The sequence below is a fragment of the Typopeltis vanoorti genome, chromosome 6 (assembly GCF_054136105.1).
Source record: "Typopeltis vanoorti isolate ZY-2024b chromosome 6, IOZ_Tvanoo_1.0, whole genome shotgun sequence".
NCBI classification, from domain to species: domain Eukaryota; kingdom Metazoa; phylum Arthropoda; class Arachnida; order Uropygi; family Thelyphonidae; genus Typopeltis; species Typopeltis vanoorti.
Window position 1 is genome coordinate 146,152,339 of NC_143554.1, and position 18,386 is coordinate 146,170,724.

Genomic DNA, 18,386 nt, shown 5'->3' on the forward strand with positions numbered 1-18,386 from the left:
CCATTTATCTGGACATTTAGATAACATAAGCTCAAATGACAAACATGAATAAACCAATACGGATAAAGTTTACAGAAAATACGTATCGTTAAAAACAGCACTGCGGTTACCAACTTGGTATAGATTGAGAATTTTCTACTTTACAGCGACACAAAGTGGCAATAAAGAAAAGCACATGATCAGGTTTTGCTTTAACATTTATATTCATGAAATTGGTCAATATTGGATTTATGTGGAATCTGTCAGCATAATTGAACTGAATTTAAATCAAAGAAGTCAGTTTGACAAGTGGTCACATCGAACAAGACACCACAGAATTTTAATATTAAGGACCGTCTGTGCGTATATATATATATCTTAATTCAAGGTAATTTTAAGCTCCCGATCATTCACATTTAAATATTGACATCTATACGATCAACTTTTATAAAAGTTGATCACACGAATAGAATGATAAAATTTCATTGGGAAAACCAAGTATTCTTAAGTTCGTAACCTTAATGTCAATACGGTATTGTACAAATATTTACATAATTGCATGAGCGAAATTGGTATAGAATCCATAATTTGGTATAGAAGCGAGTTCAAACTTTGATTCTTAGCGAGTGAAATATTGGCGCAAAACCGATAGAAGAATAGTTTCCTGTAATTTTAGTCTGTTTATCAAAACAAATTAAAACTAAATCCTCGATTGGGATCCATATAGATATTACATGACATACAATTAAGGCTGCAGTTAAGACTGGTATACTCCACTGCCTACAGCAGGAATACTGCTGTATCCTGAACTTATCATTGTGGCTTGGTATAAAAATTAATAGGATAATAAAATATCCTTCCAGAAGTCGGTCGGGGATCATGCGTAGGGTAGGATTAGAATCCTTTTGAGGGCAAATGTACTAACTACTCGGCAATTTGTCAGATGGATTCTATTCTGTTTCTGAATTGAATTTCAGAAGACGAAATTAGTCAACCAGTAATTGAAAGTTGATAATTCTTCACTAAGTACTTGCTTCTAGTTTGAAGAGCTGCTATGCTTCTTACATACCATGAAACGATTTTATTCTGACAATTCAGATTTACTGGAATCAAAAGATAAATATTGATATAGTAGCCAATCATCACCAAGCCTACTTTTGTAGTGAACTGCGCATTAACTTGTAATATTTAACGTGAAAAATTCCTATGAAAATTTCTGCACGGCCTGTTATTTTTAACTTGAAAAAAAGGCCATTATATACAATACTGAGATTAATTAAAATGAAAATGATACAAGTTGCTCTATTTAAGAAACTATTTTGCCATTATAACATCTCATAATTATAAGAGTGACATTTTACTGTTTTTCTCCCACACGAGAAACAGAAATAAGGTAGTAATAATATTGTTGATTCTGCCAAACTCCATTGTAGCAGAAATTTTTATTACAAAACTTTGTAATATATATATATATATATATCTCCGAAACAAGAAATTTGAAACCCATATCACATCAATGTTGAGTGTTTGCAAGGTGAAAATGTTCCCGTTATTATTTATATATTTCATTTATTAACTGGGGGGGCTATACCGAACCCCCCCTGTGTTCCGGTATGGTAGGCCAGTTCTCCTTCAATTTTGATAACTCGAAAGGGGGTTCCGCCCCAGGATAAGCTGATAAGCTCGGATTTCCCCCTTCGATAGCTTTCCTGAAGCCAGATCTGGAGGCATATCTCGCCTTTCCAGTATTTTGAAATTTATAACCAAGTTTATAAAATAACTTAGTTATCCTAATATACAATATCCCCAAGTTAAAAAAAAAAAAAAAGTTATTACATATATTGCAACAGCAAAGCTTCATATCAACACTGGAAGAACTGGCCTTATACCATGCACCACTGTCCTGGCATACAACTTCATGGATCGGGAGTCAGCATTGGAATTGACCAAAACAGCGCTCTAAAAGTAGAAATAATCGATACCTTTCCTGGGTGTGCAATATATGCACTCATTACAACTCAGACAGGAAAGAAAATATATATCATTAACATATACATCCCACAAAATGACCAGCTTGCAGTGCAGGTACTGGAGTTTGTGCGAAACCACCTCAGCAAGGTCAATGACCACATCATACTGGCAGGGGATTTCAACTGCACTCTGGATCCTGCAATGGACAGGCAGCAATGCCAAGAACATCGACACTTACTAGCTCAGCTTCTCCAGGATGTAATAAATGACTTCGAGCTGACTGACACCTTCAGACACTTGCACCCACATGAGAAAATGTTCTCCTGGAGAGCCAAAGGTGGTCCTACCAGTGTCTTATACCAGGCACGGCTCGACAGATACTACACATCGATGCACACAATACCCTACATCAGGAGAGTCACATACCATCCATCTCATGCATCAGACAATGATTCCATCCTTCTTAACATTTGCTTTCCTGGACACACCAGATACAAAGGAGGAGCATACTGGATATTTAACAACAGCCTACTAAAGGATACAGAATATCTCAGAACCTCTAAAATCTATATCGAAACTCTCAGAGATATACCTACTTCACAATCAATTTCCGAGTGGTGGTCACTTTTTAAATCCAAAGTTAAGGTATTCACCCAAAAATATAGTCACCGAAGAAATTTGAATAAGCATTCAGCCCTTAAAAATTTGCAACAACAACAGCAATTGCATCATCCAGAATCTGAGGAATACCAGTCCCTAGAAGCCACCATACGCTCACACCTAGAGCACTCTGCAAGAGGAGCACTAATAAGAGCACGACGCAAACATATTAACTTCGCAGATGCCCCTACAAAGTATTTCTTTTCACTAGAAAAACGCCAACAAGAGTGCACCACTATATCTGCTATTAAAACAGATAATGGAAACATCATAGAAAATCATGACGAAATCCTCTTATATACCTTGCAGTACTACAAAAATTTGTACCAAGCCAACCCAACATCTATGGAGGCCACGAATATAATTTTCTCCGATGTGAAAAGACCCTCACCAACAACAAGGAGTAACACAGAACTCCCTATCACGTTACACGATCTGAAAACTGTCTGCACCTCCTTACCTAAAGATAAATCTCCTGGCATAGACGGGCTCACCACTGAATTTTATCAGTCCTTCTGGGAACAGCTTGGACCTATCCTCTACAGAGGATTTGTCGAAGCGAATACCAATGGCTTTCCACTCAATATGACAACATCAGTTATCAAACTCATTCCAAAGAAAGGAGACGCGACGAAACTAAGAAACTGGAGACCCATCTCTATCACAAACACCGACTGCAAAATTATATCCAAAGCCATTGCCAACAAACTTAAACCCGCTCTGAGCGAAATAATAGGCATCAGAGCTATTCCATCCCTGGAAGATCTATCCACGAAAACTTACACCTCATAAGGGATCTCATAAGCATAGCGAACAACAACAGTGAAACAATGGGTCTTGTAACACTAGACCAAGAAAAAGCTTTCGACCGCGTTGAACACCTTTACCTCTTCAACTGCTTGAAAGCATTTGGCTTTGGCTCATGCATCATTCACTCTATTAAAATGTTGTATGCCAAGGCACAGTTTTGCATGAAAATAAACAACAGGCTTACCATAACTGCACCATACAGCAGAGGTATTAAACAAGGCTGTCCACTCTCCGGTCCTCTTTACACAATTGCCATCGAACCCTTTTTGTGTAGACTCAGCATGCTGCTCAAAGCATGCCGCCCTAAACTTCCCTACCAAACCATAACTCTGACAGCATATGCTGATGATGTTACAATCATAGCCCGCAAAGAAGAGGACTTTCATAACATACAAATGGCATACCAACAATATCAGGCAGCCTCAGGAGCCAAACTAAACACACATAAAACCATAGGACTGTGGTGTAGCAAATGGAAAAACCGAACCGATTCCCCAATGTCTGGTACCTGGTCCACAGAGGGAAACAAATACCTGGGGATTTACCTAGGAAACACACCCTCTTATGTGGATAAGAACTGGGAAACACTAAACAAGCGTTTCAAGCGAGTTCTAGGAAAGTGGGCAGCAATACGAGCCTCTGCCTCCACAAGAGGGAGAACAATAATCGTTAACCAAATAGCCACCAGTGTCCTTTGGCATACACTAAAGATTCTTACGCCACCAGTGCAATTCATCAAACAAATAAAGTCAACCATATATCGATTCATATGGAATAAAACAAACTGGCTTTCCTACTCCCAGCTATGTACTTCTCTCAAAGATGGAGGACAAAAGTTGGTCTCCATTGACAACAGGATAACAACGTTCCGCGCTCGATTTCTCATAAATGCCCTACAACAGGAAATATCACACAAATGCACCACTGAGTATATTTTCACTTCTGCCACTAGAGGTCTCTCTCTCTCTCTCCACCACCTTAAGAATGACAACAGCTCAAGTGCCTGTAAATTTAACAAACTTCTACAAAGATGCCCTTCGACGATGGAAGAAGCTAAACCTCCAGCACACAGTGAAGACAGCATCCCTACCTGAAATCCTCATGGAACCCATCTTTCACAACACGATGGTAAGAAGCCCGATCACTCAGAAAGAATTTTTCTTTCCTCCATGGAGCTGGCGAAACGTGAGGATCTTGGGTGACATTCTTTCTCCAAGCCTCACCTGGAGCTTTCCAAATTCGCTCGAAAACCTAGAATATGGGAATGAGTCTGAGCAGATAGACACCGTAAAGGCCGCATTTCAAGCCGCTATACCTGATAGCATAACAGAAGTGGGGCTTAGCCCTCCAAACTCAGAAGTTTTGGCGCCTATCTTTCTGATAAAAACCAATAACTCATGGGAGAAGCTTACACCCAGCAACACCAACAAGATCTACAGCACACTAACACAACAGTCGAACCAAAGCACTTTGTTGGAAAATCCTGCATCATCTGATCAAACACTATTTCAATGGGATCTACCATATCGCACAAGAGCCATCAAACCTGACGCAGATATTCAGTGGAGAATGTGGCATAATATATTACCCACTCCTACTATATTACGAAAATTTAACTCAAACGTCTCAGATAACTGCCTCTTCTGCTACCAATTAGGAACAGTCCAGCATATCTACTTGGAATGCCCAGTCAACACTAAATTAATCAGTTTGACTCGGGAAACGGCAGCTCTTACCTGTGGTAATCTTCATACACAAGAGGAATATTTCAATCTCGTTCCATGTGGAGTCAAATAACCATTCATTCTGCAATTACCTTTTCATCACCGCAAAAGCGGTAATATACAACTTCTACCTCAGACATACAAGACCAGACAGCAGAGCAACTTCACAGAGAGAGGCAACTGACCAACTCACTGCAGCCTTCCAACAAAAAGGTGAGATGTCGGATCCTACACGAGCATCACCACCATAGGCAAAACAACACCTTAGATCTTTTCCACCAAGAATGGAATCCACGGAATCAACTCCTGGCTGAGCAGGGCGACTGCATTATAATCCACTTTCCAGCATAGAAGTGACATTTTTACCCCCCACCCCCCACCCAAAAAGAAAGGGGGAAGAAAGAAGGATTGTTGTGCTTAACAGTGCGAAAGTTAATCAGCTGGCACGCTCATGTTAATAGATAATATTGTGCAATAGTAACTTCTATGTTCTTCCACATTTATGTTCTTATGTTAAAATAAGATCTTATGGTATCATGTTAAAATAACTCTTAATGGCTTTAATTTATTTTTTAAAAAAAATGTAATTAGCCTTATAAGTGACTTCGATGTAACATACCTCAACAAGAGTATGAGCATGTAACCTCTCTGTCTGACTGCAGAGAACCAAAAACCGGTTAATCCTGTATATAAGATTGTTATGTTTACAATAATAAAAAAATAAAAAAATAAATAAAAAATCTATATCTATCCATCTATATGATTATTACTATTAACTCGGTTGGGATATGTTCATTTTCCTAAATTAACTGACTTAAAACCCGAGAATTATAACACAATGGCATTTATTTGAAAAAACGCAACATGTTTCATCAAGAATGACTTCATCAGGCGTTAAGAACATAGAAAGATATTAAAAGACACTGAAATTAACATTGACACACTCCAAAGCTATACAATTATAAAGTTATGATATTCGACTGTAAATTACCGTTATTAGGAGCTTGAACTACAGTCCGAGTTAAAGTTCTATTGTTGTACACCTGCGCGGGTGTGGAATCACGCGATCTCCAGTATCTGATAGTAGGGTTGAAAGAGTCAGGCAAATTATAGCTAAGATTATTGTTCATGTGAAAAGGGTCCAAGGTGATCTCTTTTGACTCGACAATGCGTCGCTCTACCTCATCATGGCAGATGTGTAGGTTTGAAGTTGATGTCCAATTTATTTCATGTTGGCGGCTTTTGTTGTTTGTGTTTATTGAAAACAGGACATGGCTCGACAGAGCAGTTGCTCTGGTTCTTTTATAAGCAATGTCGCGCTGGTGTTCTTCGAGACGTAGTATGATAGATTTCTCTGTCTGCCCATAGTAAGGCTTTCCGCATTCACATGTGACCTTGTAAACACTTGAGAATTGTAGAAGGTTATGAGATTGTTTATAGTTGTTGAAACGTGATCTTATTTTTGGCAGAGTCGAGAAGCACGTTTTTATGTTAAACTTCTTTAGAATTCTACTCAGCTTTTTGGATAGTGTGCTGATATATGACAAGACGATATGACCTCTGGAGTCGTCCTGTGTCTCTACGTTGACGGTGGGATAATTGGTTGTTGATACTTTTTAGAGAGTAGCCATTGTTTTGAAAGGTCCATTTAAGATGTTGTAGTTCCTTTTTTAGTTCTTCTTCATCTGACAGTACAGATCTTGCACGATTCGCTAGAGTTGATATAATACCCAACTTTTGCATTGGATGGTGATGGGAGGACGCATGCAAATATCTGTCTGTGTGTGTTGGCTTTCTAAATATAGAGACTTTTATTGATTCAGGCATCTTGGTGAGTTTAACATCTAGGAAACAGATGGAACTATTTTCTTCAATCTCCATAGTCAATTTTATATCTTGATGGCGTTTGTTTAAGTGGTCAAGAAACCTGTGAAGATTCTCAGTACCATGCTCCCATATGAGGAATATATCGTCTACATATCTAAGCCAAATTTTTGGTTTTAAAGTAAAGGAGGAGATTGCCTTTTGTTCGAAGTCCTCGAAAAAAATGTTGGCTAACACAGGAGAGAAGGGGCTTCCCATAGCTAATCCTTTGACCTGTTTGTATAGTTTACCTTCGAATTCAAAATAGCCAGAGTTTATACAGTGAGATAACATTTTATTTGAAATCTTGTTTTTTAAAATCTGGAGAACGTCCTGTGTCGGAACGTTGGTAAAGAGTGCTACCACGTCAAAGCTCACCATGATGTCAGAAGATTTTAGTTTTAAGTCCTTTATTTTAGAGACAAAATCTGTTGAGTTTTTAATATAAGAAGATGATTTCCCCGCATAAGCTTTTAATGACGACGCCAAATATTTTGATAACCTGTATGTGGGTGAGTCAATGCTGTCTACTATAGGTCTCAGTGGATAGTTTTCTTTGTGTACCTTCGGGAGACCATATAACCTTGGACTGAGGGGGTGTAAAGAGCGGATGGAGAGCCGTGGAATTTCGTGGAATTCCTGTGGTCTTTTTTAGGAGATTATTGGTTCTATTGTGTATTTCTCTTGTTGGATCTCTCTCAATTTCGGAATAACTATCTGAATCTAACAATGCTAAGATTTTTTCTCGGTAGTCTATTTTATTTAGAACTACAGTTGCATTCCCTTTATCAGCTTTTAAGATGACGATGTCCTTGTTAATCCGTAGATTTTTAATTGCAAGTCTCTCACTAGGGGATATATTATCAGAAGGAGGTTTTGCGTTGTTGATTGCCAGAATTGCTTCTATGCGAAGTAAACTCGCGTCTGCGGTAGGAAGTAGCGAAGCTGCCTTCTCCATTTTAGTTAAAATTCAACTTTCTCAAGTCAAAACAAGAAAGATCTACTTTAAATAATTCTCATAGCAGACTTAAAAATTTGGTGATTAACAAATCGTCATACGTGCTAAGTCCCGATGAAGAGAAAATTCTCGAAAAAGGTCTAAATTTTGTGTTGGCACCAAAAGGCATCCCTAAAGAACTACTTTTAACTAAGATATACTTTTAATCTCCTACAAAAGAACACAGAAATTCCGCGAAATACACGGCTCTCCATCCGCTCTTTACACTCCCTCAGTCCAAGGTTATATGGTCTCCCGAAGGTACACAAAGAAAACTATCCACTGAGACCTATAGTAGACAGCATTGACTCACCCACATACAGGTTATCAAAATATTTGGCGTCGTCATTAAAAGCTTATGCGGGGAAATCATCTTCTTATATTAAAACCTCAACAGATTTTGTCTCTAAAATAAAGGACTTAAAACTAAAATCTTCTGACATCATGGTGAGCTTTGACGTGGTAGCACTCTTTACCAACATTCCGACACAGGACATTCTCCAGATTTTAAAAAACAAGATTTCAAATAAAATGTTCTCTCTGTTATCTCACTGTGTAAACTCTGGCTTATTTATAACGGTAATTTACAGTCGAATATCATAACTTTATAATTGTATAGCTTTGGAGTGTGTCAATGTTAATTTCAGTGTCTTTTAATATCTTTCTATGTTCTTAACGCCTGATGAAGTCATTCTTGACGAAACATGTTGCGTTTTTTCAAATAAATGTCACTGCGTTATAATTCTCGGGTTTTAAGTCAGTTAATTTAAGAAAATGAATATATATACATACATACATACACACACACATACACAAGGTAGATTTTATTTCATTTTTTTATTGTTTTGGTGAAATACTTTACCTGGAATACTCTTTCCAGTTCCGCTTATATTTTATTCCTTCGAAAATATCATTCTGTGTCATAAAAAGAACTTAAAAATTAGTCTTCAAGATGAAAAAAGAAACAGTACATTCGGATATCCCTCTATCAATATTTGTAGTCCTGAAAAGGACTGTTTTGATGGCCTTGAAAACAAACATTCTTTATTTCATACTGTTCAGAATTTAAAATTCTTGAACAGTGTGGAACATCTTGAAGCAAGGGTAAACACACAAATCAGTTTTACACTCAGGGCACCAGATTTTTGTTTCCTTTCTGATATTTTTTTATTACATATATAGCATTTGCGTGCAGGTTTTTTTTTTTTTATTAGCCGTTGGTGGTAGATTTTCGGGATAATGGTTGGAGTTAGCAGCGTTCAACCTCAGATGTCTGGCAGGATTTCCTGTTTTTCTGCTTGCTGAAGAAGGCGCATGTGCATGCAGCAATGCTTTCGCAATTTCTATTCTGTATTCTAGATATGTTATGGTAGACAAACATTTTTCTTGTGCAGGAGGAAACTGTTCCAAATAACAAAATCCAATACATGTCCAAACACTTTTTTATAATATTTTTTATGCTGTTTCCTCATTACAGAGTAGAATGATAGCTGCTGACCGCACCTGTCGACTCCACCCATAGTGTCGTTGTATGCACACACAGCAATGGGTTTTTCTTTCTTCAAACCATGCTTCTCCACGAATTCCGTTGATGGATTGTGCAGGGAAGACAGCAGAAAAACATCTCTTTTATCTTTCCAACGTAGTGCAAAGACTTTCCCTCGCTGATAAGCTCGGATTTCCCCCTTCGATAGCTTTCCTGAAGCCAGATCTGGAGGCATATCTCGCCTTTTTGCATTTACAGTACCATAACTATCTGTACGATGCTGTAAAAGCAAATCAGCGAGTTCAGGACACATATAGTAATTATCCATTGTAATGCAGTAACCTTTCCCCAGTAAAGGGTCTAGTAACTGCATTACTGCACGCATCGACAAGGGGAGATCCGAATATTTATCATGCTCGATTACAGTTTGCTTTCCCGTATAAGGTTTGAAATCCCAAAGATATCCACTTTCCGATTCGCAAAGCATAAAAAATTTTACTCCATACTTCGCTTTCTTTTTGGGAATATACTGCTTACATTTCAGTCTACCTTTGAATGGCATAAGGCTTTCATCGATACTCAAGTCTCTCTCAGGAATGTAGAGTGATCTACATTTCTGACGGATTTTCATCAGAAAATCATAAATTTTGTTGAGGACTGGGCAAGGATGTGTTGCCTGATCGTATTCCTCGTTATTCTGAAAATGCAAATACTTCATGATGAGACTGAATTGTTTTTCAGTCATAACATCACGAAACATTGGCATGTTCAGGATCCAGTCTGTAGACCAATACATTTCGAGAGCGGGCTTTTTCACTATACCTTGCACAATCAAGAGTGCTATAAATGTAAGGAGCATGTTGATATCTATCGGGCTCCAAAGTTTACTGCGAGAATGCGGACTGTACTCAACTTGCTGATGTTGTTGGCAAGCATAAAGGTTAGTCTGTTCCACTATGAAGGAAAGAATATCATCGTCTAAAACTAGACGGAAAGAGCTTAAAATATTACTGGAGTCAAAGTCTTCAGTAATTCCTGGCTTACCTATGAAGGGAAACCGTGAACAGGCTGGTGTACGTTCAGTGGCGATCACCCATTTTCTGCACGAAGACATATCTAAAGTACAGGCAGAATCGCTATCTTCAGAGCTAGAAAGATTTCTCTCCTCATCGGTAGAACAAGAGCTGCTCGAAAGGCGAAGGCTCCAACTTTTCTGCATCCCACGAAGTTTTCTTTTCTTACCATGAGTGTTACTGCTACTGCTGCTGCTTGCCATCTTGTAAATGAATTGTGTCTTGAATATACTTACTAATTATTCCTTTCTGCCCAGCTCAAAGCTAATGGAGATTACTAACCCCTACTGAGAAACAGAACAATAGAACATGCAGCACACTGAAGAGCCTCAAGCAATATCTGAATATTTTACAGGCAGAAATTTCTTGTTTGGTTTTTCACTTTATTCTGATATTGCATTTGAAGGATGACAGTGATTTTAAATATTAATTTCGCCTATATCCGAATATCACATAATTTCCTGATTTATAATAATGAGGAAATAATATGTATATTGTCTGATTTATAATTTGTTAATTTATAATAATCACCACATAGTTTCAGTATCGAAAAATTAAAGTTATGTTGAACAATTACTAGAGAAAAATAACGAATTAAATAAAAACTGTACCTATGTTTTATAACAGTTTTCGGGTGTGTGATAGTGATACAACGGGGGGGGGGGGTTAAACTATCAGAGGCGAAATAATGTTCAATCCTATTGTGAAAGGAAATGAAATTTCACATTTGATATACATATTTTGAATGATAAAAATAAGCAAATGTATCACTTACTTTAAAAATTGGAGAATAAAATATCTGAATTATGCAGAAAATATAAATATTAATCATAACTGTTAATTTCATTTTGTAATGACCAATTATACAAGGAAACCAAGATTGTGTACAAAGAACAGTAAATTACTATACAACATGAAGAAAAAATTTAGTGATACGATTAAAGAATTTCATGTTATTCTCTATGAAGCAAAGTTGCTCAGGCGTATCCTAAAGGAAATCTGAAGTATTATTCGATTTCGATGGTTTTGTACAAAACTAAAAATAATATTAACTGGAACGTTGGCAGCCTGTTTTCTTTTATTTTTTTTAAAAGAATATTTCAAATAATTATCGTGAATTAATTTCTTCGAGAACAAAGAAAAATCTTTTGACTAGTAAGCGATTAGAAAAAAACTATCGCAAAAAAAAATAAAAAATTAAATTGGTTCTCCAAGGTAAGGCAATATTTAAGTGAAGAAATTATGCAAGATCTTTATTTTGCCCAGACATTAACATTGTATTGTACAATAAAAAGAGAAAACAAAAATATAAATAATTTCTCTATTTTATTCTATCCAATATAACTAAAATTCAGTTACCCAGCATGGAAAAAGGAAGTGCGTTTCTTGTTATAGGCAACTGAGAGGCAGCTGCGAACGCGAGATAATCCGATTAACCGTTCTCTTCAGCGTGAGGGTTTATCACACTTTCTAATGGACATGACAGTCAAATTGCACTTCTTATCCTGGTTCTTTCAACAGATGGGCTGAATCATATCCAGATTTAGCTGGACGTCTATAGACGTCCTAGCCGGTAGGAAGGTTAATAGAAGAATGACCTACATTCTGGGATTAATGCAGGTTCTACATTGGGCATTAATGTACTGGCCATTGAACTTCAGTGTGAGTTTCATGCTGAACAGGTTTTCATATTTGAAAAGATCTGAACATTGCACACACCAATGCAAAATTCCTTGTGAAAATCATCTGACTTTTCAGAAATGAAGTTAAATAAGGAAAGTGTAATGAAGGCGAGACTAAAGGCAATCTAGATGGCATTATGGAGGTAACACAAAATTATCGGTAATCGATTGCATGAAAAACTTTAGTTGAAATGTTAGCTGCTGACGTCAAGTGATCCCAGGGTGATGTGGCCAGCAGAATGATTATTGGTGAATAATTGGTCGAGGAAATGGTTGAATGCTAACCACTGCAGAGGATATAGTGAAGATATTAAATGAGCAGTTCTTAGAAGATATATCCTCTGTATGCCATGAAAAACTTTCCAGGAAATATTCCAGGTAAGTAGGGGCATTGTTGTAACAGATTGGCCTAAGCTCCAAGTAATTAAAATATTGCAAATTTGTCCGCTTAAGTGACCAAAGCAATTAACTTTTTCTAGCTAATCCGTTTGGAGTTAATTGAAGTATTATACGTTAGCCAGGAAGCAAATCAAAATCGGGTTAACAGCAGCAAGAGTTTTGCATCTTTACTTTAAATGTTAAAACACTGAGACAAAGATGCATTAAGCTGTATGTACATTAAAGATTTTGCAATGGTCTGTGACCGTCACATAAGCTGTTAACCTATCTGATGAGCTGAGCGCAGATTAGTGCCTTGGAATGCACATGGGTTTACTGATCAGCATCAGTTGTGTGGGTAGCGTCCCAGAAGAGCTAAAGAACAGTGTATCCAAGGGTGTATTGCGAGGACGCAGCTGTAACTTAATGATAGGGAAGAAGGTTTGGATACAAACATGTAGTGTTCAGATGAAAAGTGCACAGTAAATATTACTATGCAAGGAGACTAATGGATTGATTTGGTGACCATTCACAATGCTGAAAGGCGCTTTTAAAACTTGAATCAATGATTTGATCCAAAAATAACTGAGCAGAAGTAAGATCAGTTGCGATTGTGTAAGGACGTAAAATTTTCATTAAGGATGTAAAAGTTTGTTAATATTGCAAAAAATTTAGAACACAAGTATGGGATAGGACTAGAGGAAGGATATTATGGTTCCTTGCACAAGGCTTTGATCTGGTCGAATTGTTAGCTGTGCAGATTTGATCAACAGGTTTTCGAACGAAAATTAAGGATGCGTAAACGATTGACTAAAAGGTCATTTACATGAACATTAAGACTGCTCGAGGAAAAGACGATATGCAATCCAGTAGACGGGGAAATCCTAGAATTAATGGATTAACCACTGGATTTTAGTGAAGAGGACTATCGACCATCTTTTGAAGCCATGTATAAGGTATCGGAACACCGGTGTAATGGAGTAACAGATTTAAGTGAGCTGCCTGATTGATGTAACTAAGGCAGCTTATCTTACCTGCAAATGGATCTCACAATAGCCTTGTCTGTGTGTCGAGTTGATAAGACTAAGATTATCATATCTTAATACTTGGGTTCGAGGCTAATTGGCGAAAACATGTACTATTAGCAAACTCCTGGAATATCGGCGATTTAATTTTTTTTTGGTGTGTATTGTAATACAGCATTTAATAATTATAGAAATTAGTTTTCTACTCTTAAGAAAGAAGCCAAAATCTCACAGCAGATCAGTGCCTAAATTGCTGAGGAAAATGTTTGGTTCCGAAGAGCAAAAGCGTTGCTGCAATGATAATATATCCGAGGATAACGCATTGGAAACATCCGGATTAAGAGAATTTAATTGAAAATCGACCAGTGAATTAGAAAAAAGAGAACGGTTAAATATAATTTAGGACAAGGATTGGAATAAGAGGCAGGAAATCACAGAACTTGGTAATCATAACAAGGCAAGTAAATTAAAACCAAGAAAAAGGTGATGTGGTGATTCAATCATAAAATTGACGCTTTCCAAGGAAGGCACTTCTACTTCCCCCAGGGCGAAAATTAAGATTCCACAAAAGTAAACGATGGTAGTTCTTGTGCGAACAAATTCAAGTAGCAAAGAATATAGCAATTAGACAACATAATGGTTCGTTGTAAACTACGAAGAAATACGAGACGAATTGTAGGTTTGCTACCGAGATATTGCCGAGTTAAGGAAGCAATGATAGCAAATGAATCCATGTGCAAGCTGTGTAGAAGAGATGGATGCCAGTTTTGATGTGTGATGGTAGAAGTGATTTGTATAAGATGGACATCCTGTACTTTAATGCATTTGGCATCAGTGTCCTGGAAAAAATAACTGATTGGGATGATTCCAATGCAGTCATAAACGTTTCTAGCAGGCTATTAACTTCCACAATTGGTAGCTTAGAGTGAATATTGCTTCAGGTTTCCACCCTAAAAGCAATGGGATGAAATCCCATTAGCGCAATTGAAAACTATTTAAACATTTGAAATAAATCGGAAACCCAGTTGTTTAACGTAAACATGTGACATTGTCCACTCAAGATGTAGTTCTGATAAAGAAAGCAATTCACCATAGTTTTACATCAACGAATGAAATTGGAACATGCGTGCTTAGTTGATGACAGGACAAGTGTAAGATAATTACATCTAATTTCCTGCACAATGTACTGGTCCGTTGCCTTTAACATCCGTCAAGTAGAAGCAAGGACTTTATTTCTTAAAAGGCCCCTGCTTACTTATTGTCGCGAATACTTTATACTTTCACTATAAGGTATTCATTTCCAGGAGTTAAATCCTCCAGTTCCCAAAAACATTACTAGTTTGTCTTTTTTGTACAACAAGCGTTGCACATACTTCCCTGCCTGAAGCAATCTATTCTCAGTCCAGTATTGATCACCGCAACTCCAGAATTTAGTTCAGCTCTGCATGTTGCTTGATTTTATTTTGAAAAATCTTCACAGCTGATCTATGAAGAAACTCAGTATGGTTGAATAAGTCGTATGAGGATTAGCTGCTCAACCCCTGATTTTGTACAACTTAATTTCATTTTATAAAAAACTTATTTGGTTTAAGTGAGAAATAAGTGTCGCATTTTCAATTGAGGCGCTGGAAGTGATGCAATTTATTGCAGCCCTTGAAAATCTATGGATAGCACGAGAGAAGTGCATATCGTTCAGTTACATTCTGAATATCTCGTGCATTAAACCCAGAACTACTGTTCAAGAACATTTCTAAAAGCAGTTTCCATACTAGATCAAAATAGCCATGCGTCTGAAATTAAAGCGACCAAATTATTTAATTTCATAAATATGACAACCACACTTTCACTCCATACAAGTAGGGATTTCTCAATCACGCACTAGAAAGTTGCTAAACTTACGTTAGTGTCGTACATGCAGTTGGTTAATACACAGAACTGGAGGATATATTTATAGGATCATGGGGTGAAAAATGGATGGAAACTCCAGTAATTTGTGTCTGATAAAGAATAGCTTCAACTAGTTAAACTATCGGAAACTCATGGACGAGAAAATTAGGTCTTAAAATCGTATAACTAGTTCTTTATCTGGATTGTCTTAGTTCTGTAAATGAAATCCAACTTATTCAATTTCATTTAGCTCCTCATATTACATTTCTTGGAAATAATCCTTAAAGGACTTCCATCGGTGAGCGCTTGTGTGGGGCCGCGATTACATCTGATACAACCAAGTATCTTTCCTTAGAATGTTTAAACTCTTGGACCAGTGAAAGCATTTTGCCTGGCTTCTGAATTCGACATTGGAGTATAGCAGGTTTAGGAGGTATCGGTAGCACCATTTCTCACAAAATGTATTATATCCATACTAGCTTAACAGGCAACGAGTGGTAACCAAAATGTAGAACTTTAGTTTCAAAATGTCGCTTTGTGACCGCCTTGTCTTGCTCAAATAACGAGCTGGATATTTATACATATCAGACATCAACTAATGAGGAAATCGATTAATTTAAAGAATAACGAACACTAGAATACAATACATTTGGGTCAAATAAATGCTAGGAACTGTGTGCACTATTAAATCTGATCTGTTAGCAGTAGTGAAAGAACATCAAGTTACTAAGCGCAAGAACGAAGAGTTGCGAAGTGAATATCAGATCTCCAAAAAAAAATGTTTCACAGAAAGAACGAAAAAATTACAAATAGATGGATGCCAAAAGCAGATGAAGATTTGAATTAATACAATCGCTTGACACAGCAATCTGCGTACGAGTCACATTCACTGATATTGCCTCCGTAAATCGAGGACCGCCACCTGTAATCCCACACTTCACCAGTAAAAGTTTCTGTTCGCATCCTAGCCGCAAGTGCAAGCAAGGAGACAAAGCCAACAACGTCAGTTCTCAATAACTGAGAACTCTCAGCTCTAATCTACCTAACAGAACACTGACCTCCATCACACTGATATGGCTACCATAAATTAATTTAGCCGAACATTCTAAGGAAAGATAATTGGATTACGTTTGTACAAATTCTGAATTCGCCATACACAATCATTACGAAATACTAGTTTACGCTATTATCAATCTTCTGGCATCTCTACTAAACCCATTGGAACACGTACAGCCGCCTCCCAATACCCCTTCGGAGTACACCTCGAAACCCACAGAACAAGTTTCTTTTCCTCCTCCTTCATCCTTGCTACTGCTGTACTGTGGAACAATCTTCCCCCTGATGTCTTCCTAAAGAAGACAATATACAGGTTTTTAAATCGAATGTTAACAGGTTCCTCCTCTCCCATCCCACTACCCATATACGTTACTAAAGTAGTATAGGTTGAACAACCAACATCTCGCATATGGGCTCAACATAAAAGAAATCGATGTTCTAATCTTCACCCAAGTTATGCGATACTGAAGAGTCTACGTATGACATTAACACTACACATAATGTACACCATAAAAGAGGTGGTGTATTTGCATTTGTAAATACAAATGCACAGCATGACCGAAACCTTTTTCAAAAATAGTACGGTTGGAAATCATGAATAATTATCAGAAATAGACGATGACCACAATAGACTCCAAATAGAAACCCTCTCACCTTCTTACAAGAATTAATAACATGGCTAAATGACATCGCACTAGATGTATCCTAATATGTAATATCAACATCACCCTTTGACCTGTCTCGTACCAGGAATATCTACAAGGTAGTTCGTGTATTGTTGTATTGACCTAACAAAAAATTCTAAACCACTCTTATTACAATCATGCATAGACCACATCATACAGGCTTTTAACACATACATCACCACTTTATCACAATATCATTCCACAAGACCACCGATACATTACCCACATGATATAAATCGCATTAGATGAACACGGTACTATCATAGTAAGAAGAATCGCTGAGAACCTTATACGACAAACTAGAACAGCTACTTACTTAAAAGATCCAATAACTTCATACGACAGTATGATAGTTCTGTTTACCGAAAAATCAACAAAACACTGAAGAAACAAGGCATGCACTAAATCCATGGATGAATGAAAATTCTTGCAGCACTGCAACAAAAGTCAGTGATTCTATGGAATAAGTAAAATTCACCCAACGACATTCACCTACAATCAGTGTACAAAACAAGAAACCAATGAACTAAAATTAGGTGCTTCAAAAGACATCGGAAATTCGCATAATTCAGTGCCAATATGAAAGAAACAGGTTTTCATTTAATGTACTATTAATCCCCCCCAAAAAATGAAAAACCCGCACACAAGATTATCACGAAATCTTAGATCAGGAAAAGAACCAGAAGAACTTGCAGAATCATTTAACTACGCCTTCACTAACATAAAAGATACTTTCCCCATTAGGCCAAACACAAAACTTAGTTTATTAATCCAAATTAAACAGCCATGTACTTTCCTTCTGTATCCCAATTTGAAATGAAAGATCTTCAATTAAAGCAAAAAATGAGTCCAGGAATTGATAAAATTCTACTCAGAACCTAACACGTTTTGAAAAACTAAATCCTGCACTTCTGAACATATTCGATATTAGTTTGGCTAATAATCGGTATAGTTACACCGATCTACAAACATGGAAAAAGAAATGTTTACAACTGTAGACCAATAGCCAACTTGCCTATAATCTCTAAACTTCTTGAGAAAGTAATACACACAAGGCTACAAAAGCTAGTTAAAGAAACAGCACCTCACAAAAGCAGTGCGGTTTCCAG